General features: G+C 43.6%; 1 protein-coding gene across 1 annotated transcript in view; it reads right to left on the minus strand.

Annotated features, from left to right (window-relative positions):
* Window positions 1–25,254, minus strand: part of SEMA5A (semaphorin 5A) — a 1,250,864-nt gene that overhangs the window by 494,435 nt on the left and 731,175 nt on the right.

The raw sequence follows: 25,254 nt of genomic DNA on the forward strand, positions 1-25,254 counted from the left end.
CGCAACATCCTGTACCCCTTCTCCACGCACCCTCTTTCCTTCCCATTCATACCCAGCTGCATCTCTAGGTGACTTCCCACTCTGCTGTCATCTGAGTCCCAAGTCCCTGTAGCACCGAATCTAAGGTCTGGGGCAGTGACTCTCCAGGTAAACAAAACACAGCAGAGATGAGCCCTGTACCACAGGAAGCAGGTGGGCAGGGGCTCGAGCAGAGGCTCTGCCCAACCGTCCACTGCTGTGTAGGTTCCCTGCTCCTGTCTCTCCCCTCCGGTCTTCCTCGGTGTTGTCTGATTGTCATGGGGACAGGAGGGTAGGACTGATGCAGCAAGCAAGAGATTTAGTGCATTGTCCAATGGAATCCAGCATGAGCCCAGGAGCAAGTTAAGGTGAGGCTGTCAGGCTGAGCACTGGGGCACAGGAAGAACTTCCTCAAGTCACACCGGTTGCGAAGCACTGAAGTACAGAAGTAGCAAGGGCAAGTCTCCAGTGCTAGTGGTGCTTAGTATTGTGTCTGGTTATGCCACATTTCTGTATATGGTTGGGTCTGTGTTTTGTGTGTGTGTGATCAAGGTGTGTGCTGTGTGGATTTTGCTTAGGGGAATTTAGAGCAGTTTAGTGTATTACATTTTCCAATCTGCATCTCCCAATAGTGCCCATCGTAATATTTGCAGTGCTGCTTTTTTCATAGGGAAGGTTCTGCTCCTGGAAGTAAGTGCTGTTGCGGTATGGTAGATTTGCCACCTAGGTGCTGAGTGTGTTTTTTTGCAGACTTTTTCATTATTTCACTAAGCTAGGAAAATATCTGCTTGTGAAGTGCTGTAATGGCAGTGCAATTTGCTGTTTTTATTTATTTATTTAGATTTATATTCCACTTTAAAATGGATTACATTCAGGTACTTCCCTATCCCCAGAGGGCTTACAATCTAAGGGGGTCATTTATCAAAATGCGGTAAGGCATTTTCACATGCGTTAAGGGCTTATTGCATGCGAAAAGCCCCGTTAACGCATGCGATCGCATCATATCGTATGGTGCGATGCAAATTCCAAAAATAGGAGGAGTTAGGGGCGGAGAGTGGGCTGGGTTAGCCTGCCTAGAGCTATCGCACAGCCATAATGCCGATTTTAACAACACCTCTTTCAAATGCGTTAGGCTGTGCGGTAACATTTCATCGCCATTTGCAATGTCTCCTGTAAGTCCGATTTCAGCTGAATTGACAGCTTCAGAGGAGAGAGAGAGAGAGAGAGACACCTAGTAACTCGAGGTGGGGATTAGGTAAGTGTGTAGGGGGTTAGGAGCCACTTTGACATGCTATGTGACACCTATGAACAGAACAGTGGTCTCTTGTGAAGATTTGCTGGCCTTCGGAGTGAGGAAACTCACTCCAAGATGAGATTTGGGCAAGGTTCTCTCAACCTAGCTTGATGGCTGGGTAACATCAAGCTAGGTTGAGAGAACCTTGCCCAAATCTCATCTTGGAGTGAGTTTCCTCACTCCGAAGGCCAGCAAATCTTCACAAGAGACCACTGTTCTGTTTGTATGTGTCACATAGCATGTCAAAGTGGCCCCTAACCCCCTACACACTTACCTAATCCCCACCTCGAGTTACTAGGTGGGCCTACCATAGGGATACAAATACCTGCCTATGGGCCATGATATTAAGGCCAGTCTCTCTCTCTCTCTCTCTCTCTCTCTCTCTCTCTCTCTCTCTCTCTCTCTCTCTCTCTCTCTCTCTCTCTCTCTCTCTCACAGAATCTGAAATGGTATCACAATTTGCACTAACTTAGCTCTTCACACAGGTAATTAGTGCAAATTGCAATAAATACTATATTAGCATAAAACACACCCCTTTTGCTATCACATGCGGTACTTACCGCATTTTGATAAATCCAGGCCTAAGTTTGTACCTGAGGCAATGGAAGGTAAAGTGACTTGCCCAAGGAGCGACAGTGGGACTCAAACACTGGTTTTCTGGTTTACAGCCCACTGCTCTAACCACTAGACTACTCCTCCACTGGCACCTAAATGACTCATAGGCAGACAAGACAGACATAATAGTAGAAGAATTTACCAGAATACTCTCCTTGGGAATCTCATAAAGGGACTATGATTTACTGCACAAAAAATTGCTTCTGATGTTTCATTTGTTCTATCTTTTCAAAGCTAAAACTCTGTGTGTCTGGACCCTCCAGTCTGTCACTAGATGTCCTTAGGTCCCAGTCTAGATATTTCATTCCCCTCGGCCTCCTCCTCCCAGGAGAGCTGGGCTTGGTTGCCTTCGACTATTTAATCCTGTCATTTTGCAATTCAAGGAGGGCTAGTTTTAGCTTTTGGTTAGACAGAGCAGAAAGGATGTCTGGGATTTCCTTCCTGGTGAGGCCTCCCTGCCTCATCAGGATTTTGCTTTTTGAAGTGGACCTATTCTGTGCACTCCCTGCCAGAGGGTCTCTCTGTTATTAGTTACAGTATGGCTACGTTTTGTCAGAACCCTTTTGGGACTCCCATTTCAGGACCAGTGAGCCCATTCATTCCCTGAATGTGGCAAGCACCTGTGACAGGCTTGGCAGCGTGAGACACCTGATGGCCAGAAGAAACCTATTTTGGAAAGGGACTGTGTTTAAACCTTGCTCCTTTTGGGGAAGGTCATCCTTGTATGTGGCAAGCACCTGTAAAAGCAAAACACTATTCAAGGAAAATTTGGAATTAAGGAATGTATTCTCTCTTTTGCTGTGAGGAGGTTTTTTAGCCACCCCTCCTCACTGGTAGCCAGGCTGGAATAGCAGGCTCCTGATCATAAAGACTTTTCAACACGAGGAGTCACCATTTAAAACAATTAAAGGAGACAAAGCAAGACCTGGAGACCCCCATCTGGATCTCCACCTATATGGGACCAGGACACAGGGCAGGGTGTTTGGGACTGAGCTGGAGAATCAGGTAGGACTGTTTCTCTGTGGGAGAAGGGCACCCCTGCTATACTAATCCTGGTAGGCTGCTGGGAGAGCTTTTGTGCACACTTTCATTACCATGGGAAGCTCTGCTCAGATTGCTGAAGTAAAATATACCTACCCAGATGGAACACCCACATCTGTACGAAATGCATCTGTAACATCATATTTACGGATAAAATAGACTTTAATTTTGACTTTTAACAAATCAGTAAAATTATGATTTAACACCCAGTATCTCGTCCTGTCTAGTTTGTCCCAGCAACTCCTCCAGGGGATGCCGCAGCTATCATCAGACCCAGGGATTTACACACCACTGTCTGGGCCATAAACAAAAGTTTTCCCCCATAAAAAGAATCCACCTCTGGGATAGAGAGCACAGGACATGAAAGGAGCCCTAGCTGAAAAAGCCCCTGAGGATATAAAAATGTTTGTGTGCCCTTGGGGGTTAACACCCCGTTAAGGGAAACACTCCATATTCACATAAAGACTGCAGTCTAAACAGATGGCAGACCATGCCTGCAATTAAGGATGTAATATTTAAAACATAAGACTATTGAAATTTAAATGGTTGTTCTAAGCATTAAAGGTGAAGGAAGCTGCATCAGTTCTCCCTCCGCCAGGATGTGCAGACATAGAAACATAGAAATGACGGCAGAAGAAGACCAAACGGCCCATCCAGTCTGCCCAGCAAGCTTTCGCACTTGTTTTTTTCCTCATACTTATCTGTTACTCTTGGCCCTTAGTAACCTTTTGGTTCTATTTCCCTCCCACCCCCGCCATTAATATAGAGAGCAGTGTTGGAACTGCATCTAAGTGAAATATCTAGCTTAATTAGTTAGGGGTAGTAACTGCAGCAATATGTAAGCTACTCCCACACTTATTTGTTTACCCAGCCTGTGCAATTCAGTCCTTGCTGGTTGCCTGAATATAAATCCACTTTTCTTCATTCCCCCCAGACAAGCCCGCTCACTCCTTGAGATGGTCAATAGTGGCTCAGTCTTTCCCAACATCGAGGCAGGCACAGGAGCTAGCTGGAAGGAAGCACTGGAGTAAGCTATGGCAGGACTCACTCTATTCTGTCCAAGCAGCTCATATTTAACTGTCAGACTAACCAGTAAAGTTCTACTTACTTGGTAACCATTTAGCTGTTTCATATTTTACTTCCCTACCTACAGTAGATTCATGCCATCAACACAGAAGTGATAGGAGTAACTTATAACATTCCAGGTTGAAAATGACCCTGACTGTAGAATTCAAGTGGAGAAATTAGTGCCAGAGGTGTCTGAAACCTTCACTTTGTCAGTCCCAACTCCCACTGCTACAAATACACAATAGGTAAAGATGAGCGCCCCAGTGCTGATCACCTTTCAGTGCCTGCATTGGCACAGTACTCAGTATGTGGGAAGTAAACAAAAAAAAAGAGCATAAACAGTTCAAGTTTAAGGTGGGTATGTCACCAGAGCTTTAGGTTTGTTGATTCTTCTAGCAGAAGTGATTGTCACAAGAAATACCAGTTTTTATGTTAAATGTTTTAGCTGACAAGTATTTATGAGTTCAAAAGGTGTTCTCAGCAACTGAGAGAGACTCGCGTTTAGAGACTAGAAAAGTGCAGGCATTTTTATGGGAGGCCTGCGGTGAAGTCATCCTTTCATGAAATAAGTTACGAAAGGATGTGAAAAGATTTGTTTTTTACTTCCTCCTGTTTATTTGGGTTCAAGCCAGATTCAGATAGATGGAGGATAGAAAAAGAGATTTATGTCCTTCTCTGAGCATTAGGTATGAGTAGAACCTAAGAAACAGTTTCTGAATATTCCAAATAAGAAATTAATCTCTCTGCAATATCCATGCTGTTAGAACTAAGAAGTGGATTTTGGGCAGAAGCAAGAAAGTTTGATTCTATGACACAGGGGTCGGAAGAGGCTTCAGTCTTACAGAAAATTGAAGGAGAGGAAACCATACTTGTCTGGGCATGGAGGGAGCCATCAGTATCATAGAGGCTGATATTTAAAAAAAACAGGACTCCTAAATTTAGGCTCCTATGTTAGGTGCCTATGTTAGGAACCTATTTTCAGATGAACAGGAGCCCAAGTTTTCAGCTGAAAATTTACATACATTTAGAAGCCTAAAACTTAGGGACCTAATTTTAGAACTGCTATTTGTTTTACTAGATTTAGGTCCTTAATTTTAGTACCTAGTTCTGAAAATCAGGGTTCATCTCCTCATTTTGTTTCTCCACCCTAACCCCACCCCTGTAGCTATCCACTTTTCAGGATCCTAAATTTAAGATCATAATGAAACTAGGAGCTAAATTTAGGAATTCAGCCCCAGTAAATTTTCAAATAGGTCAATTTAGGTACTTAACTCTAAATATTAGGAGCCTAAACTCTGAAAATTGACCCCATAGTTCCATGTACTTTTTTCAGTTTTGAGGTCTTAGCTATGAGAGGTAAGAGAAGGAAGGCAGAAGCAAGATTTAATTTAATTTACACATTTCTAAATCATCTTTCCAGATTAAATTTAGCCCTTCCAAAGTAGTATACAGTAGGAAGGCAATCAAATTACATAAATAGATTGTATACACAATAATAACACAGAAAACCTAAAAAAGGCTGCCCAACTTAAATAAAAGAGGGCTCAAAATACTATTTTGCAAATTAATCATGAAAACAGTGATCATAACATGATCAATTTAAAGTAATAACTGGAAGGGGGACAATAAGTAAATATGCAGCTCTAACACTAAACTTTCAAAAGGGAAACTTTGATAAAATAAGGAAAATAGTTAGAAAAATACTGAAAGGTGCAGCTGAAAAGGTTAAAAGTGTTCAACAAGCATGGACATTGTTTAAAAATACAATCCTAGAGGCACAGTCATATGTATTCCACACATTAAGAAAGGTGGAATGAAGGCAAAACAATTACCGTCATGATTAAAAGGTAAAGTGAAAGGATATTTTAGCCAAAAAAATATCCTTCAAAAATTGGAAGAAGGATCCATCTGAAGAAAATAGGATAAAACATGAGCATTGTCAAGTTAAGTGTAAAACATTGATAAGGCAGGCAAAGAGAGAATTTGAAATGAAGTTGGCCATAGAGGCAAAAACTCATAATAAAAATGTTTTAAAATATATCCAAAGCAAGAAACCTGTGAGGGAGACGGTTGGACCATTAAATGACTGAGGGGTTAAAGGGGCTCTTAGGGAAGACTAAATGAATTCTTTGCTTCCGTGTTTACTAATGAGGATGTTGGGGAGATATCAGTTCTGGAGATGGTTTTCAAGGGTGATTAGTCAGACGAACTGAACAAAATCACTGTGAACCTGGAAGATATAGTAGGCCAGATTGACAAACTAAAGAGTAGCAAATCACCTGGACTGGATGGTATGCATCCTAGGGTACTGAAGGAACTCAAAAATTAAATTTCTGATCTATTAGTTAAAATGTGTAACCTATCATTAAAATCATCCATTGTACCTGAAGACTGGAGGGTGGCCAGTGTAACCCCAATATTTAAAAAAGGCTCCAGGGGCGATCCGGGTAACTATAGACCAGTGAGCCTGACTTCAGTGTTGGGAAAAATAGTGGAAACTATTCTCAAGATGAAAATCATAGTGCATATAGAAAGACATGATTTAATGGAACACAGTCAACATGGATTTACCCAAGGGAAGCCTTGCCTAACAAATCAGCTTCATTTTTTTGAAGGGGTTAATAAACATGTGGATAAAGGTGAACCTGTAGATGTAGTGTATTTGGATTTTCAGAAGGCGTTTGACAAAGTCCCTCATGAGAGGCTTCTAAGAAAACTAAAAAGTCATGGGATAGGAGGCGATGTGCTTTCGTGGATTACAAACTGGTTAAAAGACAGGAAACAGAGAGTAGGAGTAAATGGTCAATTTTCTCAGTGGAAAAGGGTAAACAGTGGAGTTCCTCAGGGATCTGTACTTGGACTGGTGCTTTTCAATATATATATAAATGATCTGGAAAGGAATACGATGAGTGAGGTTATCAAATTTGCGGATGATACAAAATTATTCAGATTGTGATACATTACAGGAGGACCTTGCAAGACTGGAAGATTGGGCATCCAGGTGACAGATGAAATTTAATGTGGACAAGTGCAAGGTGTTGCATATAGGGAAAAATAACCCTTGCTGTAGTTACACAATGTTAGGTTCCATATTAGGAGCTACCACCCAAGAAAGATCTAGGCATCATAGTGGATAACACATTGAAATCATCAGTTCAGTGTGCTGCGGCAGTCAAAAAAGCAAACAGAATGTTGGGAATTATTAGAAAGGGAATGGTGAATAAAACAGAAAATGTCATAATGCCTCTGTATCACTCCATAGTGAGACCGCACCTTGAATACTGTGTACAATTCTGGTCGCCAAATCTCAAAAAAGATATAGTTGCGATGGAGAAGGTACAGAGGTGGGCAACCAAAATGATAAAGGGGATGGAACAGCTCCCCTATGAGGAAAGGCTGAAGAGGTTAGGGCTATTCAGCTTGGAGAAGAGACGGCTGAGGAGGGGATATGATAGAGGTGTTTAAAATCATGAGAGGTCTAGAACGGGTTAATGTGAATCAGTTATTTACTCTTTCGGATAATAGAAAGACTAGGGGGCACTCCTTGAAGTTAGCATGTGGCACATTTAAAACTAATTGGAGAAAGTTCTTTTTCACTCAACGCACAATTAAACTCTGGAATTTGTTGCCAGAGGATGTGGTTAGTGCAGTTAGTGTAGCTGTGTTTAAAAAAGGATTGGATAAGTTCTTGGAGGAGAAGTCCATTACCTGCTATTAAGTTGACTTAGAGAATAGCCACTGCTATTATTAGCAACAGTTTTTGGGTACTTGGCAGGTTCTTATGGCCTGGATTGGCCACTGTTGGAAACAGAATGCTGGGCTTGATGGATCCTTGGTCTGACCCAGTAAGGCATGTTCTTATGTTCTTATCCAGCCTGAGTCTGTTCTCTGGCCCACCAAAACAGCTCATAGTGTCACACTCCTGTTCTGATTTGGAAGGTGGACCCTTGATCCGGCGATGAGGGTGGTAGCTCTGTCGTCGGAAGGTGAGGCCAATCACAGAGGTCACTGGAGAGACTCGATGACGATCTGGATGCAGGCGCCTCCTGCAGGTCGTTTAATCCAGATAGCTGGTGTCTCCAGCAGGTTGTGAGAATAGTGCTGGCGCCTCCAGCAGGTCGTGGAAATAGCAGCTGGCGCCTCCAGCAGGTCGTGGAAAATAGAAGCTGGCGCCTCCAGCAGGTCGTGAGAGCACAGGTACCAACAGCCAGTCCAGGGATCAAGAGCCAGAACACTCCGCAGCCAGTCCAAGGGTCGAGAGCCAGAAAGTACCACAGCCAGTCCAGGGATCAAGAGCCAGAATCTTCCGTAACCAGTCCAGGGGTCGAGCACCAAGCAGGAATGTCAGCCAAACCAGGAATCACCACACGGAGGAACAATCAGGAACTGCAAGCAGGAACCACCACCAGAGCCACGAAGCAAAGGCAAGGTCTGAAGGCTCAGACCTTGCCTTAAATAGTATAGAGAAGATGGAGACAGCAGGAAGGAACCCCCCTAACTTCCTGTAGGGATTCCTTTAAGGCCAGGCTCTTGCCGCCCGCGCGGCCCTAGGAGGTTTCAGGGGGCGTGGCTTAGCCGCGTCGAGAGAACGCCGTGGCCATTTTGGAAGGCAGCAGCGCTGCCGCGGAGGCAGGCTGCTGATGCCGGCCCCAGCGTCTGTGCCTGGCCCTGACGCAAAGGTGAGTGACCGGCCCCCGGTTGCGGTTTGCCGCGGCCGGTGGTCACAACAACTCTCTTTTAAAAGTTCAATGCTACTGTAGTTGTTTTACTTAATATTGTCCCTTTGGACAATATTTCCAAGTAGCCACATCACTGTTACCCCGTGCACTATGTCCTGCAATCCCCTGAGAACTAATTTTAATGTAGTTCCCCTTCTTATTGGTTCCAGAACTAGCTGCTCCATGCAGCAGTCATTTTTAGCATCTAAAGATTTTACTTCTCTTGCATGCCCTGATGAGACATTTACCTAATCAATACTGGTGTAACAAAAATCCACCACACACCCCTGGTGGGAAGGGATAGGTCTACCATTATTATTACTCATTCAATCTAGAAAACTGGGTGATGGTTGGGCATTAGAATCACTTGGTATCTTATCAGCCTAGTGCAAATGTAGTGGATCTCTTGCATCTGCTAGATAGAATTTTAAAAAGTGCTGAGGAGGAGCCAACTGCTGTGGTATATTTGAATGCAAACAGCATATAGTAGGAAAGTGCAGGGGGAAGATTCAGGAAGCCAATATTTAGTCTTTTTAGGAGGCTGAAAACCAGAACTGCCAGGTTAGAATTAATATAAGAACATAAGATATTCCATAAAGCCTAGTATCCAATTTCCAATAGTGGCCAATCTAAGTCACCAGTGCTTGGCAAGTACTCTAACATTAATAGATCCCAACTGTGTTAACAAGTAATGGCTATGGCTATTCCCTATTGATTAACAGCAGTTTATGGACTTCTCCTCCAGGAACTTATCCAAAGCTTTTAAAACCCAGCTACACAAACTGCCTTAACTTCATCCTCTGGCAACGAATTCCAGAGCTTAATTATGTGGAGTGAAAAAGAATTTTCTCTGATTTGTTCAAAATGTGCTACTTGCTAACGTCATGGAGTGCCACCTAGTTGACTGGTTTCATAGTGGCGCCGATCGCCTTTGCCCTCACTATGTCACAGGGACCAACCGTCGGTCCCTGTGACATAGTGAGGGCAAAGGCGATCGGCGCCATTTTGAGTACTGGCATCCGACAGCCGGAGTGCAGGAGGTCGCTCCCGGACCCTTGCTGGACTTTTGGCAAGTCTTGTGGGGGTCAGGAGGGTCCCCCAAGTCTTGCCAAAAGTCCCTGGGGGTCCAGCGGGGGTCCAGGAGCGATCTCCTTCACTCGGGCCGTCGGCTGCCAGTAAGCAAAATGGCGCCGATAGCCTTTGCCCTTACTATGTCACAGGGGCCAACCGTCGGTACCTGTGACATAGTGAGGGCAAAGGCGATCGGCGCCATTTTGAAACCAGTCCAGCACCGAGGCTATGAGTGCAGGGGTTGGATCCCAGACCCCCCGCTAGACCACCAGGTACATGTAAAAGGTTCTGGGGGTGGGGGAAGCAAAGGGGTAATTTGTAAAGGGTCGTGTGGGGTTTTTTTTTATCGAGCCATCGGCGCCATTTTTATTAATGGCAGCCGACGGCCCGAGAGCGGGAGATCGCTCCTGGGACTCCCAGTAGATCACCAGGTATTTCTAAAAGGTTTTGGGGGGGTTCGGGAGGGTGGGGGAAGGTAAGGGATTAGTTTTAAAGGGTCGGGGTGGGTTTAGGAGGAGTTTTGGTGCGCCGGTTTTCCCACCCTCCCGTTAGTGGACACTAACCCCCATTAACGATTTTTCACGATAAAGCGGGGACATTTCTATTGTTTTGCGCACTCTAATGATGTTTGACGATTTAAAAAATATCTGATGATTTTTTTAAATCGTCAAAAAACGATTCACATCCATAGCAACTATATCTTTTTTGAAATGAGACAAACAGAATTGCACACAGTATTCAAGGTGTGGTTTCTTCATGGAGCGCTACAGAGGCATTATGACATCTTCTGTTTTACTTTCCATTTCCTTCTTTATAATTCCTAACATTCTGTTTGATGTTTTGACCGCCACAGCACACTGAGCTGCCGATTTTGATGTAATATTAACTATAAAACCCAGATATTTTCCTGGGTGGAATTCCTATCATGGACTCTAGTATTGTGTAACTACAGCATGGGTTATTTTTCCCTATATGCATCACTTTGCATTTGTCCACATTAAATTTCATCTGCCATATGGATGCCCAATCTTCTAATCTCACAAGCTCCTCTTGCAATGTATCACAATCGGCTTGTGATTTAACTAGTCTGAATAATTTTGTTTCATCTGCAAACTTGGTCACCTCACTCATCATACCCCTTCCAAGATAATTTATAAATATATTAAAATGCACCGGTCCAAGTACAGATCCCAGAGGCACTCCATTGGTTACCTTTTTCCACTGTGAGAACAGACCATTTAATCCTACTCTGTTTCCTGTCTTTTAACCAGTTTGCAATCCAAAAAAAGACATCATCTCCTATTCCATGATTTTTTAGTTACTTTAGAAGCCTCTCATGAGGGACTTTGTCAGACACCTTCTGAAATTCCAAATGTACCACATCCATTGGTTCATCTTTATGCACATGCATATTCACCCCTTCAAATAAATGTACCAGATTTGTGAGGCAAGACTTCCCTTGAGTAAATTCTTGCTGACTTTTTCCCATTAAATCATGTCTATCTATATGTTCTGCAATTTTATTCTTTATAATAGCTTCCATGATTTTTCCCAGCACGGAAGTCAGGCTCTCCGGTCTATCATTTCCCAGATCACCTCTGGAGTCCTTTTTAAATTCTCAGAAATTTTCCAGTTGTACACGCAGGACCCAAGTGGCAGGTTGAGTTCTGGAGTATGAATACATGGTTGAAACAATAGTGCAGGAAAAAGGGCTTTAGATGGCCTTTTTATTAGTCATCTGAAAGAACTCAAACACGAAATTGCAAATCTGTTGTTGAGCGTCCCGGCTGCTCCCGTTCCGCGGCCAGCCCAGCTCACCTTTCTCTCCCGTCTACGAGCTCCGGCCTCTTCTCCTCCGCTGCCGCAGCCAGTTTACGGTGTCCCCGGTTCCCCCATTCAGTCTCCCGACCAGGCCTTAAAGAGCCAAGGGCGGATACCAGCTCCGCGGCGCACCCTGATTGACAGCAGGATTTAAGGACGTGATCAGACACCACTTTCTTGCCTTGGCAATCGGGTCATACACTCCGGTGTTCTCTAGTTTGCCTTTTCCAGTGTCTCCTATTCCAGCATCTCCTGTTCCAACGTCTCCTAGGTCTCCTGTTCCAGCGTCTCCTGTTCCTTCGTCTCTCCATCCCTGGTAGTACCCTTTGGGCTGATCTCACGGTACTGACCTTTGCTTGCTCTTGACCTCGTCTGACTGCTGCCTGGATCTGACCTCTGCCTGTTCACTGACTTCATCTGACTGCTGCCTGGAACCGACCTCTGCCTGTCCACTGACCTCATCTGACCGCTGCCTGGAACCGACCTCTGCCTGTCCATTGACCTCACCTGACCGCTGCCTGGAACCAACCTCTGCCTATCCACTGACCTTGTCTGACCACTGCCTGGAACTTAACCTTTGCCTGACCTGATTACTCCTGGATTGACTACAGGTACTGACCCCTGCTTTGTCTGACCATTCTAGACTGTTACTCTGGCCTTGATCCTCACTATCCATTCGGACACTCTCTTCTGGCCTCCTGCGACCTCCGGACATTCTTGCTTGGACATCGACCGCGCACCCTTGTTCATCGTGGGCACTCCCCTGTGCTTCCTCTCTAGGAGACCCTGCGAGGCCCACCTAAGACCAGGCAGCCCGGGTAACCAAGGGCTCAACCTGAGGGAACCCCGGGTTGCTATTGGTGAAGCTCCAGCTAGCCTCTGACTCCTCCTGTGCTCCGCCTCCTGGTGGCAGGTGCTCTCCGGGTCCAACCAGAGGGCCGTACCAACCCTGCACCAGGCCAAGGGTCCACCTCCAGTGCAACAACTGTTACTAGTAATTAGGTAACATCATTTAAAACAGCCAAAATATCTAAAGAATGGATGGTGGCCTATTTAAACACTTAAAAGGGCTCCAATGGTGGCCAATGCAAACACTTTAAAGGGTTCCAATGGTGAACCAGAAAACTATAGAACAGGGAGCCTGACTTTGGTGCTGCAAAAAATTATAGAATCTATTCTTAAATACTAAAATACTGGCATACAGATAGATATGGCTTAATTTGGAAGAAACAATATGGTTTTAGCAAAGGAAAGTCTTGCCTTACCAATCTATTTAATTTTTTGAAGATATAAATAAACATGTGGATAAAGGTGAGCCAGATGATATAGTGTGTTTGGATTTTCAGAAGGTATTTGACAATGTTCCTTATGAGAAATTCCTCAGAAAATTAGAGTCATGAGGCAGGAAATATTGCCCTATTGTAGATTAGTAACTGGTTAAAATAGAGAGTAGGACTAAGTGGTCAGTTTTCCAAATAGAGAAAGGTCAATAGTGGAGTGCTCCAGGAATCTATACTTGGACTTGTGCTGTTTAACATATTTTTTTTTAATGTAAAAGGAAGCAATGATTGAGATGATCAAACCTGCAGATGAGAAAAAATTATTCAGTTTTTAAAACAGCAGCAGATTGCTAAGAATTGCAGAAAGATCTTGCAGTACCCAGGAGAACAGACATATATATGGCAGATGAAATGTAATGTGAACAAGTTCTGGAGCACTGGGAGCGGATAAGATAATACTCTGCTCCTGTGAGGACTTGGGGGAGGGGGACTGCGGCTCAATGGGTGAGGTGTTGGCAGGGGTCCCATCCCCCCACCAGCAAGATGAGATCCTGCACAGCAGTAGGCCCAAAACTGACCCAGCCAGCAAGAAAAAGATGGCATAAATTGGGCAGGAAGAGTGACTCATCACATGGTGGATTGGGAAGAGGAGGGATGCGCTAAGGCAAGGAAGTGGGATGAGGAGGTTAGTGACTAAGAGGGGAGGGGAAGGGGATGATATGTGAAAGAGGGAAGGGAAGAGAGTGAATGGGGGGAGAGAAGTGAAGGGACTAAAATGGAAGAGAGAGAGTGGAAAAGAGGGAGAGTAACTGAAAGAGAAGGGGTGAGTGAGTGAGAGGAAAGGGAGTGTTTGGGAAGGAGGGGTGAGTGGCTTGAGTGGAAAGGAGGAAGCATGAGTGAGAGGGAAGTAAGTGAGAGGGAAGGAGGGATGAGTGACACAAAGGGAAGGGAGTGGGAGTAAGATGGTGAGTGACTGAGAGGGAAGGGAAAGGGACTGAGTGGGAGGGTGAATTACTGAAAGGGAAGGTGGGAGTGAATGATTGAGAAGTTGAGTGGTGGGAAGGGGAGGGGGAGGGAAGAAGTGGATGAGGGGAGTTAGAAGAGAGAGTAGAAGGGTTTGTGAGAGTATGTGTGTGTGTGTGTGTGTGAGAGAGAAAGAGAGGAAAACGTTTATGTATTTCCCCCAGTTCCCCTCCACTAATCTACTACAATCTCAGGGTGACTGGAAATCAAAAGTTCATAAGTACGGAAAAGGGGAAAATTTTATCTTTATTAGTTTCATTATTAGGTGTTTGATATGTCTGCTGTTTTGAAATATGTAATTGATATTTGGAAAATGTTTAATGTGTTTTTTATCCTTATTCTGCTTCATTATTATTCTTATTTGTTGAGAGTCTTTCTGTGTTCTGCCTTTGTGACCGAGGTGAGGTACTCTGATAGCCATGAAAATGTGTTGTATCTCTTGGGTTGAAGGTTTTTCAGATTTTTGGTAGAGGCTGGGATCCATTAGAGATGGTGCTTAAACCTGCTGGATATTGAAATGCTTGCAGCAAGGGATGAGGGTTTGACTATGTTGCCGTACTCCAAGGGCCACTCCCCCCAACCCTTGTTGCAGTCGATAACTTGTAATGTGTCCCCAGCACAAAATATTTTGCGCGCCCCTGTGTTACTTCATATAGGAACAAAATGCATCAATAAATATACAATAAAAGTGGAAATCACTAAATAAATCAATAAAAAATACAACAATAATAAAACATTAAATGCAAGAAATATAATATCAAATTTACTGTCACTTTTGAAAAAAGAACTCAAACTCTTTGTAGTGCATATTGGCCAAAATCAATTTTCATGCTTCTTGCTGCTATTTTAGAATAACCTGTAGATTTGTAGCTGACAGGCTCTCATGTTTCTCAGATTGTTATTCTCTTTTGGTTCAATATTTCCTTCCATTGGCAGGATCAATGTGTTAATAAAAAAAAAAAGACTGGCTGTTGCCATAACAAAAACTTTATTTATATACTATATAATGATATTGGTGCTCATCCAGCAGAGTCACCTAGGTCCAGGTTCAGGGGGAAAAAATACAGTCAAAACTTCTAATGCAATTTTCAGCACATTTTCATGGCAGCACAATTTAAAAACACTCCAGTACAGCTATTGACCAGAATATCCATTTGCAGGATGAGAGTAATAATGCATCAGGCTAATCGGCCAAAATGACACCAGAACTAGGCAGCTATAATTAAAGCATGAGTCACAACTTATGTAATAACATTTTTTCAAAAGCTAAAACTTACATTGCTACTTCTGTTTTATTATTTTTCCCAAGCCATCTGAAGGAGGTTAATGATTGCTAGCCACTTTAGCTTGTTCTCCTGAGAAACACAACTGTGTAGAGCGCTATATTTCTGTCTGACTGTGCAAACTGGCAGGAAACACATCCCCTTATTTTTGTTTATTCCAGAAACATTAAATAGAAACTTCTTCTGCCTTGGTGTATTATTGCCTTTCAGTGGTGTATGCTTGACAGATGGATAATCTCAGTTTCTTTCTCGATGACAGTACAGTAATTATGTTATACTCTGCTTTACCTTCAGCTGCCAAAAACCACTCTGAAGCTGTCTCTTGCTACAATGCACCACAGGGGAAAAAGTCTGCAGTCACAAGCTCTAATTGACTGCAAGATTTTATGATCAATAATCCATATAGGATACAACAGTGCAAACTTAATGGTGGAAACAGCTTCATAATGTCCACATTTGGGAAAGCTGATCCATAGAGGTTGACTTCCTTTAAACCTTAATTGATCTTCTACAAATTGCCCATAAAATGAAAGAAAAACCCAACACATTCCAAAAAGTAAGGTGCAAACATAATGGATCTGATTCATTAAGCTATTTTACCAATACAGACACAGAATACGAGAAAAATCTTAGTGAATCAGGCCTATAATCAGAGTTTGAAATATCTGCTCACCCACTTGCCTGGATTTTTTTCTGCAGGTAAGGCATCATCACCTTTGGCCCCAAATGGGCCCTGCAGGGGGAGGGGACCTCATCTTCAGCCCGGATCAGGGTCCAGCAGGAAGAGAAGATGATCACCCAGGGGCCTTTACAGAAGCAGGCTGAGTCTTTGGTCCAGACAGAGAGAGGGAGCGGGAGTACAGGAGAAGTGAGAGGGCTGGGGTGTGTGGGGAGAAAGAAGGAGAAGGTGGGGAGAGAGGGCTGGGATGGGAGAGGAGGAGAATGAAAGGATTGGTGGAGAAGAGGTGAGTGAGGGGATATGAGCAGGGAAGGGAGGGAAAGTGAGAGAGAGGTGAGGAGTGGAGGAAGGGCAAGAAAAGGTTGCATAGTGAGAAGGGGATGGGGAGGTGGGGGTGTGCGTGGGGGGAGGAACTCACCAGGGAAGAAATGTACTCATTAGTTTGTACTCATGCTAACCTCCTCTTAAAAATAAAAAAAATAATGGGGAGGGAGCAGTGTGTGTGTGGGGTGGGGGAGGGATTTAGTCCCTAATGAATAAATCCTGGAGAAATCTTTCATTAAGGTCTATTAAGAATATTGTTTGAGAAGAATGTAGTAGGTCCAATGGAGCGCAGCAAAACCAAATGTCCTTGGTGTTTTACATTCCAAAAAGGAATAAAAAAGATATATAAATAAATAGAGCAGATGCTGGGATGAATGGTAAGTTTCAAAAAACGGCTTCTTCCATTCTGCATCTGTGAAAAAAATTGTTCAAATTAAGAGCCAGTACACTGAAGAAAGCTATTTGTAGCTGTGTCAAAACTGTTTGCACAGTCAGAGCATCAATTAATTCTCATTGCAGTAAGAGCCACAGCAGGAAAGTTTGAAAGCAGTGCTTATTAACATATCCACACGAATACCAGGATGACCTTAAAGTGGTCTGACTTAATGGGACATCAAGAGGGAACTAATTCAGCCTTATGGCCTGAGCAGAGGGGAATTAACAAAGTGAGCAGAAAGGCCAGAAGAGTAAAGAGAGCAGGGTTCAATTAGCAATCTCCTGGGATTTTCTTCAGTGTATGGCCACACGGAGAGATATAAAAACTTGCCATTGCCTCTAGCAGGGCTTCAAAAATATGTCAAGGCTTTCTAGTCAGGAAAAAAAATTAATACATTGGCAGTTATTGTGCCCTGGTTGGCAGTAGTTTCTTCCCTTTCCCGCATCTCTTTCTCTCTTCGCCTTGCCTCACGCTCTTTCGTGCTGCTTCCTCCAGTTTCCCACTCTCTCCTTCATCTCCAGACCAATTCCAATCAACCCATCTCTCCTTCCCTCCCAATCAGGTCACTTGCATCCACCTCTACAAGTTACGGATGCCTCTATTAGCTCCGCCAATACTGTTGGGGCTCGCTGCTACTCAGCAGGCTCCTTGCAACTTTGGAAAAGATTATTGAGAGGCCTTGAGCCACGGGACAAGTGAGCCAATATTAATAAAATGCCTATGCGCCTACGAGCCCCCATTGCCCCTTCCTTGTCTCTCTTGCAGGGCTGGTGCAATGGTGTTATGCACTCTTAATCCCAATTAATTTTCAGGCCCCCTCTCTCCCCCCCCCTCAAGATTTTGATAATTAAAATCAATAATCGTGATGTCTTCAGCACTACCTCTCCCAGAACAATCTGGCAAAAAAATATAGAATTATAGACATCATATTTTTAAATATTATAACTTTTGTTTCATATATACAGATATGTTTTAGTAATTATGACAGTGTCTGATGAATGTGTCATCTGTAACTTTTGGGGATAGATTGTAAAAAAAAATTAAAAAATTAAGAAATAAGTACATTTATAAATTCAAAAAAATCCATACCAATTAGGTGAGGGTAATCTCAGAAATGGCTGACTGGTTAAGCTGAACTGGGATATTTTCCCTTGCAACTCACCATATAAAATAAAATACTAATGTTGTTATCATCTCAAGATCATTATCCTAAACTTTATTGGGGTTTTTTGTATCTTGCTTTAAATGTGTATATATTTGTAATAAAACTTGCAACAATAACAGCTCTCTCCTGAGAGTCTGGAGGCAGTCCTTTATCATTTTTGGAGAGTTAGGAGACAGTGAAGAGGGAACAGGCTATCCCAGCTTGGGATTCCTGACCAGGGTCGGGAGGGTGTTCCTGCCAGTCTTCTCCCTAGCTGGTTTGGAAACCCCTCCAGGTTGTTTTCGGGATTTTGAACTTTTCATGGTAGGAGCCTCACTAAACACCTGGGCCTTTCCTATTTCAGGGTGCCCTGGGACACCCAGGGTTAGGGAATACCTGCCCTCAGAGGTGATGACCCGTTGTGAGGAATAACGTTGGTGTTAAATTCAGTTAAGGAAAAAGACATTAAGTTGAGACATCCAGGAGGAAGAGTTTTTTGGCTGCCCCTTCCTTCCTGTATTGGAGCAGGGTAAGAAACTTGCAACCAGGGATCCCTCCAGTAAAGGACCCAGAGGAGAGACTGACTCAGTTTAATTCTAAGGAAGTGGAAGAACTGCTAACCGTGAATTCAAGAACTGTAAAGGTCCTGGAGGACACCTATCCAGAATCTTCAGACTCTGGGGAGAGAGAGAGTTTACTCTCTGTATAAGGACAGAATTTTTGGCCACTGTAGAAGGGGTTTTCCTGACCAGCTTAAAGGTTACCCAGCCCACTGGGACCTCCACATGCTTTGATGAATTATCTGGCTAGAATTTAGCAGGGTAATTCGGCAGCGTTTCTGGGGCAGGCAGTAGGCAATCCAGGCAGGAATGGAGTTAGCTTAACTGGCTAACTCTGATATTTGGATAACTTACCGGCTAACTCTAGACGTGCCATAGGGCAGGCTAATTTTACTAGCTGCTTAGTAGCTGAATATTTAACTCTTTAATTTCGGACACCAACCCAGTGCATCCAGCATCTTTATTTGGGCACTTTGCACTCACAGAGAAGAGAGATGACTTCTCTCTCAGAGATAACCAGAAGGAAGATAGTCACCCTGCACTGAGCCCTGAAAGGACACTTTTCCCCCTAACCAAAAGGATACACTACCCTGGAGAAGGGGCAACACAGAAGAGCTAGTCAGCTCCAAAGAACTTACAAATACTTTATGGCCTCACCCGTGCAGGATAGGCATATCAGGTTCGGGTTACATAAGTAACAGAGACCCCCTCAAAAAATTGCACTTAGAAACCAAATAGTAAGCCTACAAACCAAAAATCAAACAGATAAAAATCTGTACCTATGAAAAGCAATCTCTATAAGTAGTACATCAAGCCTTAAAATGGCATTAGCAGTACACTGCCCACTGAAAAAAAAAAAGAATAAGCTGGAATAATACAGAAACTGCGTGGTATAATACCTCACATTCAGAACACAGACCTTCATCAAATACAGAATATGTGACTACACATTAGAAATGGAAATATGCAGACAAAAATTGAACTCTTCTTTGTTCTACCATTCACTCCAGTTACACCCCCTCCCCTCCTGTTCCTGCACAACGGAAGGAGAGGGGCTGTATTAGTGAGCATATTAACACTTTTCTGCTCTGTTCACTCCAGCCTCATACCCTGCCCTCCTGTTCCCTGCACAGGAGGAGTGAGGTGGGAGAAGCAGTGAAACAACAGGAAGGGAGGGCCTGGAATAGAAAGCAGAGTGGCTCTTTTTTGCTCTGCTCTGTGCACTCCAGTCTCGACCCCCTCCCCTGCTGTTCCCTGCACACTGCCTGGGAAGGAAGTGCCTGGAGCAGAAAACAGAGGGCTGTTCGCTACTGCTTGAGACTGGGGTACTGGCCAACAGAATAAAGGGGAAGAACTCTGTGCTCCTGCATAAGGAAGCTCCTAGTGCCACCACCAAAATCGAGCAATATTAGCTGATCTCCTAGTTTGCTTAATGGAAGAACCAGGCTTGCCTCCTTATTATCTGAGGTGAGGAATGGTAAAGGAAAAGCATGGATTTCCCATTAAAAAGGCAGGTGAGTTTGGGGAGGAAGAAGAGAGTATCTTTGACTCCATGTTGCATTAAGCAGCCTTCTCTGCCACAGTCAGGATATTCTGGCCACTCAGCACATCTTAGAGACAAAAAGGCATGGAACAGTGTAAATGACCTGGTTACTGAACCTGAAGCACAGAGGTGGCATGAGGAAGTGGAGTAGCAGAAGGATCAGGTGGGAAGAAATGATAAGGACAGGGGAGCACTACGAGATCAGCAGATGCAAGATGGTGGAGGTGATCATGAATCAGTACTCAAAGCATATGGAGGTCCCAGTGGGCAGGGTAACCTTTGGTACAGTGGCAGCAACATCATGCCATGATACCAGCTTCAAAGCGACAGCAGGCCTGGGGGTTTCTTGTGCAGCTGAACCTAAAGTGAGCCATGTGTGGTGGTCTACTTCTCTCTTAATGTTTGCCATTGCTTCCTTTCACACTGAACGTTCAGTGGAAATATGGGATTAAGAAAGTCCAGCAGTGAAAAACAAGGAAGGAGGCAATGATCACATGTCCAGAAACTGAAAAGAAGGTGTCAGGATTGAAAGGGCATCCATCAGTGACCCTTGCTGTCTGCTGTTTGGCTGCATCAGGTGAGCATATTAGTAGTTGTTCCCTTCATGTTAGAAGGGGCAAGGAGGAGGTGGGGTTGTACAAACCACAGTTATACAAGTAACAGATGGAACCATAAATGATTAATGAGCCATTCATGATTTCACAGCACCGACAGCTTGCACATTTTGCTAATCTACTGGTAGGATATGCTAATCTACTAGTAGGATAAACCATATTACTTCTTCTGAGACAGACATCCTTCACTCTGGCTTTCTTCAAACATCTATCCAATACCCTTCCCTTACAGTAATTGTTGACTATTGGTCTTGCCATGGCCATCTGTTGCTTTGTACACCTGCTGCACCAATCCTTGGGCCCTTCATGCCACTCCAGGTACTGTTTGATCTTTACAGTTTAACAGAAACATATGCTGCTGGTAGGATCAACCACATTCCTCCAACCAAGAAAGGCATCCTCCACTCCGGCTGTCTATGAGGTTGCTTCCAAATCCCCTTCCCCTACGGTACTTGCCAACTCTTGATCTTGCCCTGGCCATCCCTTGCTTTGCATGCTTGTTGTACCATTCCTCGGGCTTTCCATAATATCCTTCTTCCACCTCAGCCCTTGAGGAACATCTTGGGGGTTTTATGACTACTATTCTCACTATGTTGCTCTGCTCCTACCATTTCAGTTTTTAAGAATCATCAGTGCCACTGCTGCTGCTGCCACCAGTCCAAGCCAGTCTTGGTACCTGAGGGTGCTTCCTCTGCTACTCCATCTGTCTATGAGGTTCCTTCTAAATCCCCTTCTTCTAAGGTACTTATTGACTCTTGCGCATGCCCTGGCCATCCAATGCTTTACACAGATCTTACCTACCCAGTTATCTGCAAATCTATCTTATGCATGTTCATTATGGATATCCTGAAAACCAGAACTGTTTGTTTCTCTTGAGGAATGAAGATGGTCACCCCTGATCTAAGGCCTTAATTTGAATTGGCAACTAAGAAACTTAGGTAAGTCTGGGAAGTACAGTTTGTTCAGTCTGACCTCAGTGGTAAATACATAAATGGAATAGCTGCTAACACAGAGAACAGTGTATTTTCCAGAATCCATTGGATTACAGGATCCAAGGTAGCATGATTTTACCAGACAGAGTTCTTATCAAATGAATCTGATAAACTTCTTTGATTAGGTGACCAGAGAGCTGTATCATGAGACAGCGCTAGATGTAGTGTCCTTGGAGTTCAGCAAGACCTTTGAATCTGTTCCACATAGGTGACTTGTAAACAAAGTACCCTGGATAAAAGCCCTAAAGTGATTGACTGGGTTAGAAATTGGTTGAGTAAGAGGTGACAAAGGGTAGTGGTAAAAATAGCTCTCTCCAAGGAAAGGGGGGTGGTGGTTAACAGTGGTATACCATTGTGATCGATCTTCAGTCTGATCTTCCTTAAATTTTTCCTCAGTGATATTGTGAAAGGGCTGTCAGGAAAGTTTTTGCCATTTTACAGATGACACCAAAATCTGAAACAGGTTAGACACTCTGGAAGATTTGAAAAACATAAGGAGAGATCCAATGAAGCTTGAGGAATGGTCTAAAGTCCGGCAGCTAAGATTTAATACAAAAAAATACAATCTCATGCATTTGGATTGCAAAAACCCAAGAAAGTAATAGCGTATAGAGGGTGAAAGTCTTCTGTGCAAAAAAATAATTCAGGATCTGTAACATTTTGGCCGGCCACAGGATGTCCTGCTACTGGCCGCACTTACCACGAACTCTGCCGACATGGCCAGCATGCCTCCTTCTCAGGCTTTCCCCTAGGTGCACACACACACACACAGTGAACCAATACTTCAAGACCCTGCAGTGAGAAACAGACCTCCAGTGCTCAGTGACGACATCATGTGGCGGGAGTATTAAAACCCAGCCATGTTCCCTACCTTGCCTCAGCAACAGGTTCTCCAGTATTCTCCACAGTGTGTGTTGCTTCCTGATCCTGTCTGCTGTGATCCAGATCCTGCCCATCATGTTTTTGATCCAGCCTGACTTGCCTCATCCAGCCTGCCTTGCCTCTACTTCAGTCTTCCATGTTCCTGCCTTCCATGTTCCTGCCTTCCTGCTCCCTGCCTTTCCAGTCTTTTCTGCCTTATCTCCTGGTATTTACCTTTGCATGGACCCAGACCACTCTCTTGCCTGCTGCCTGCCACTGAACTCAGCTATGGATACTGACTACTTCTTGCTCGCTGCTTGCAGCTGACCCTCGGTTTGTATCTGATAATGATCACAGCCAACCCTGACCTCAGCCTGGCTTTGGACTTTCTTTCTGACCACCTCTTGGGACACTTACCTAAGTCCTGCCGGCTTCTGGGACCCAAGGACTCAACCTGTGGGAAATGGGCTGGTATAGGTGAAGGTCCAGCTCAGTCCCAGTCAGGGGCACGTCTACCAGCTGTTGATGTGGGCCTAGTGGGTTCACCTACTAAGCTGTGCCAACCATGCCTCAGCACAAGGCCAACAACCACAACAGGATCAGGGTATGATTATATTTAATTACCTTAAGATGGCCAAACAAATAAATCAGATGACAGAAAAAAACAAAATGATGCTTTTATGCATAGGGAGAGGAACAGCCAGCAGGAAAAAGTAATTTATCTTGCCTCTGTATTAGTCTCTGGTAAGATTGTTTGGAGTGATGTGTACAATTCTGGAGAGTGCACCTTCAAAAGGATATAACTTGGATGGAGTCAATGCAGAAGGCAGCTACTAAAATAGTCAATGGTTTTCATTATAAAGTATATGGGAACAGACAAGGATGTAATCATATATACCCTGGAGGAAAGGAGGGAAAAAGGAGATACGATAGAGATATTTAAATACATCTAGAATAAATGTGCAAGAGGTGGGCTTCTTTAAAAGGAATGAAGGCTCCAGAACAAGAGGTCATGGGATGGTGGTTAAAGGGGGTTCACTCAGGAGTAATGTAAGGAAATATTTCTTTACAGAAAGCATGGCGAATGCATTGAGCTGGTAGAGACAGGAATAGTAGCAGAATTCAAGAAAACATGGAGCAAGCAGAGAAGATCTCTGAGGGGAACGAAGGGACTATAATGCTGAGCAAGAGATATGGCTATGCAGACTGGAAGGGCTGTATGGTCTTTATCTGCCATCATGTTCAATATTTCTGTTAATAATCAGTAGGAATCAATTTATATATTTTATATAGAAATATCATAGATGTTCATATAGGATTTAAAGCACAAATACAGGTTTTTTTAAATCTATCTAGCAGCCCAGTGACTTCTGGTCTATAAATCTTTAAGTCTGCAGCAAGAAAACCACAAAAATATCTGGTGGGTGGTGGTGAAAATACATTAGCAGTAAAGATTGATGTGAGTTTAGTTGCTTTAGATATGTTATACCCAAGAAAGTAGGATATGAGTTAGCAACAAGAGGCACTAACAAAAGGACCTGAGACCAGATGGAGGTCAGCACATAACAGTAAAACATCTCAAACTACTAACCACAGATGGAAACTACCATTGAGCTTTTTCTGAATAGGTCATGATGCCAAATAAAGTCTGACATTGAACTGATCCAATGAAAGCTTGGCAATGGATTTTGATGAGCTGGGCATCCCCTGGACCCAGATGAACCAATCATGTATCTGGAAGGTATGGCTATAAGATAACATGAACTGGCCAGAGCTGCCTAGAAATCAAAAGGCTACAATTCATGAACCACATACCTACAATGACATGCTAACCATTGTTCACCATGATCATGTATAAAATCACCAGCACAGAAATTCAAATCAGGAAGATCAAACCAGGCAACAGGAAGTCCTGAGAACCAAAGATATCATGGGCAGTCCCAGCAGCACAGCTGCATACCCTGCTATAAAGACTTCTTAATTTGGCCAAAGACTTCTGAAGCAGCTAAACTTCAAGTGATATAAATCTTAGATGGGGTTAGATATTTCTGTCTACACAGGGTCGGTCATGAATATGATGAACTTGTATAATAAACCTTACATGTTTACATTATTGTTTCCTCATCATTTTAAATCTGATAAAGTGGGCTCTGGAATTGGGGGCCCCACTTTACATTTATATTAGAAACCTGTACAGATGGGCTCCAATTGCTTCAGGGACAGGTGGGGGAGCTGCTGTCAGGGTAGAAGGTGTGAGGGATGGGGTGGAAGGAAGAGTGGTATATGAAAGATCTTATGAGGGGGTTAGAGGATGGAAAGGAGGTAATAAGATGGTTAAGATTGTGCAGCTCTTCCTTTCCTGTATCTTCTACTGGCAAGAAGACAGTCTGTCCCAGCACTCTCTTCAATCATCAGATGGTGCCAGGACAGAAAGAAACTTGTAGATGAGTTGTTTTGTTAAGCCCTGTGCTTTGAGCCCTGAAGTTAGTATAATTCCTAACCTTGGCATAAGGAGTGACAGTGCAGTTTCATAACAAAAAAGAATTAACTTATCAGAATGTCCATGGCCCCTGCACCATGGCTTGTTTTGAATGCCTTAAATCATGTCAATAATAAAAGATCTTACAAACTAAAAAATATTATCTGCGGTATGACATGACATATGAAGAGAAAATATTGCCTTTTAAAAGAAAGTCATAGTTTCAGAGAATGAGAAGATCTAGAAGGAAAGACTAAAATAGGCAGATGTCCAGCAGAACATATTATTCATAAAGCTGTATCTCCTGACCCGAAAAAGGGTTAGGGGAAATATTGCAAGAAAATGCTAATCAGGGATAGTCAAGCAGCTAGAAAGAGGGCATGGCACTCA

This window comes from Rhinatrema bivittatum, chromosome 2 (assembly GCF_901001135.1).
Source record: "Rhinatrema bivittatum chromosome 2, aRhiBiv1.1, whole genome shotgun sequence".
In the NCBI taxonomy this organism is placed as follows: domain Eukaryota; kingdom Metazoa; phylum Chordata; class Amphibia; order Gymnophiona; family Rhinatrematidae; genus Rhinatrema; species Rhinatrema bivittatum.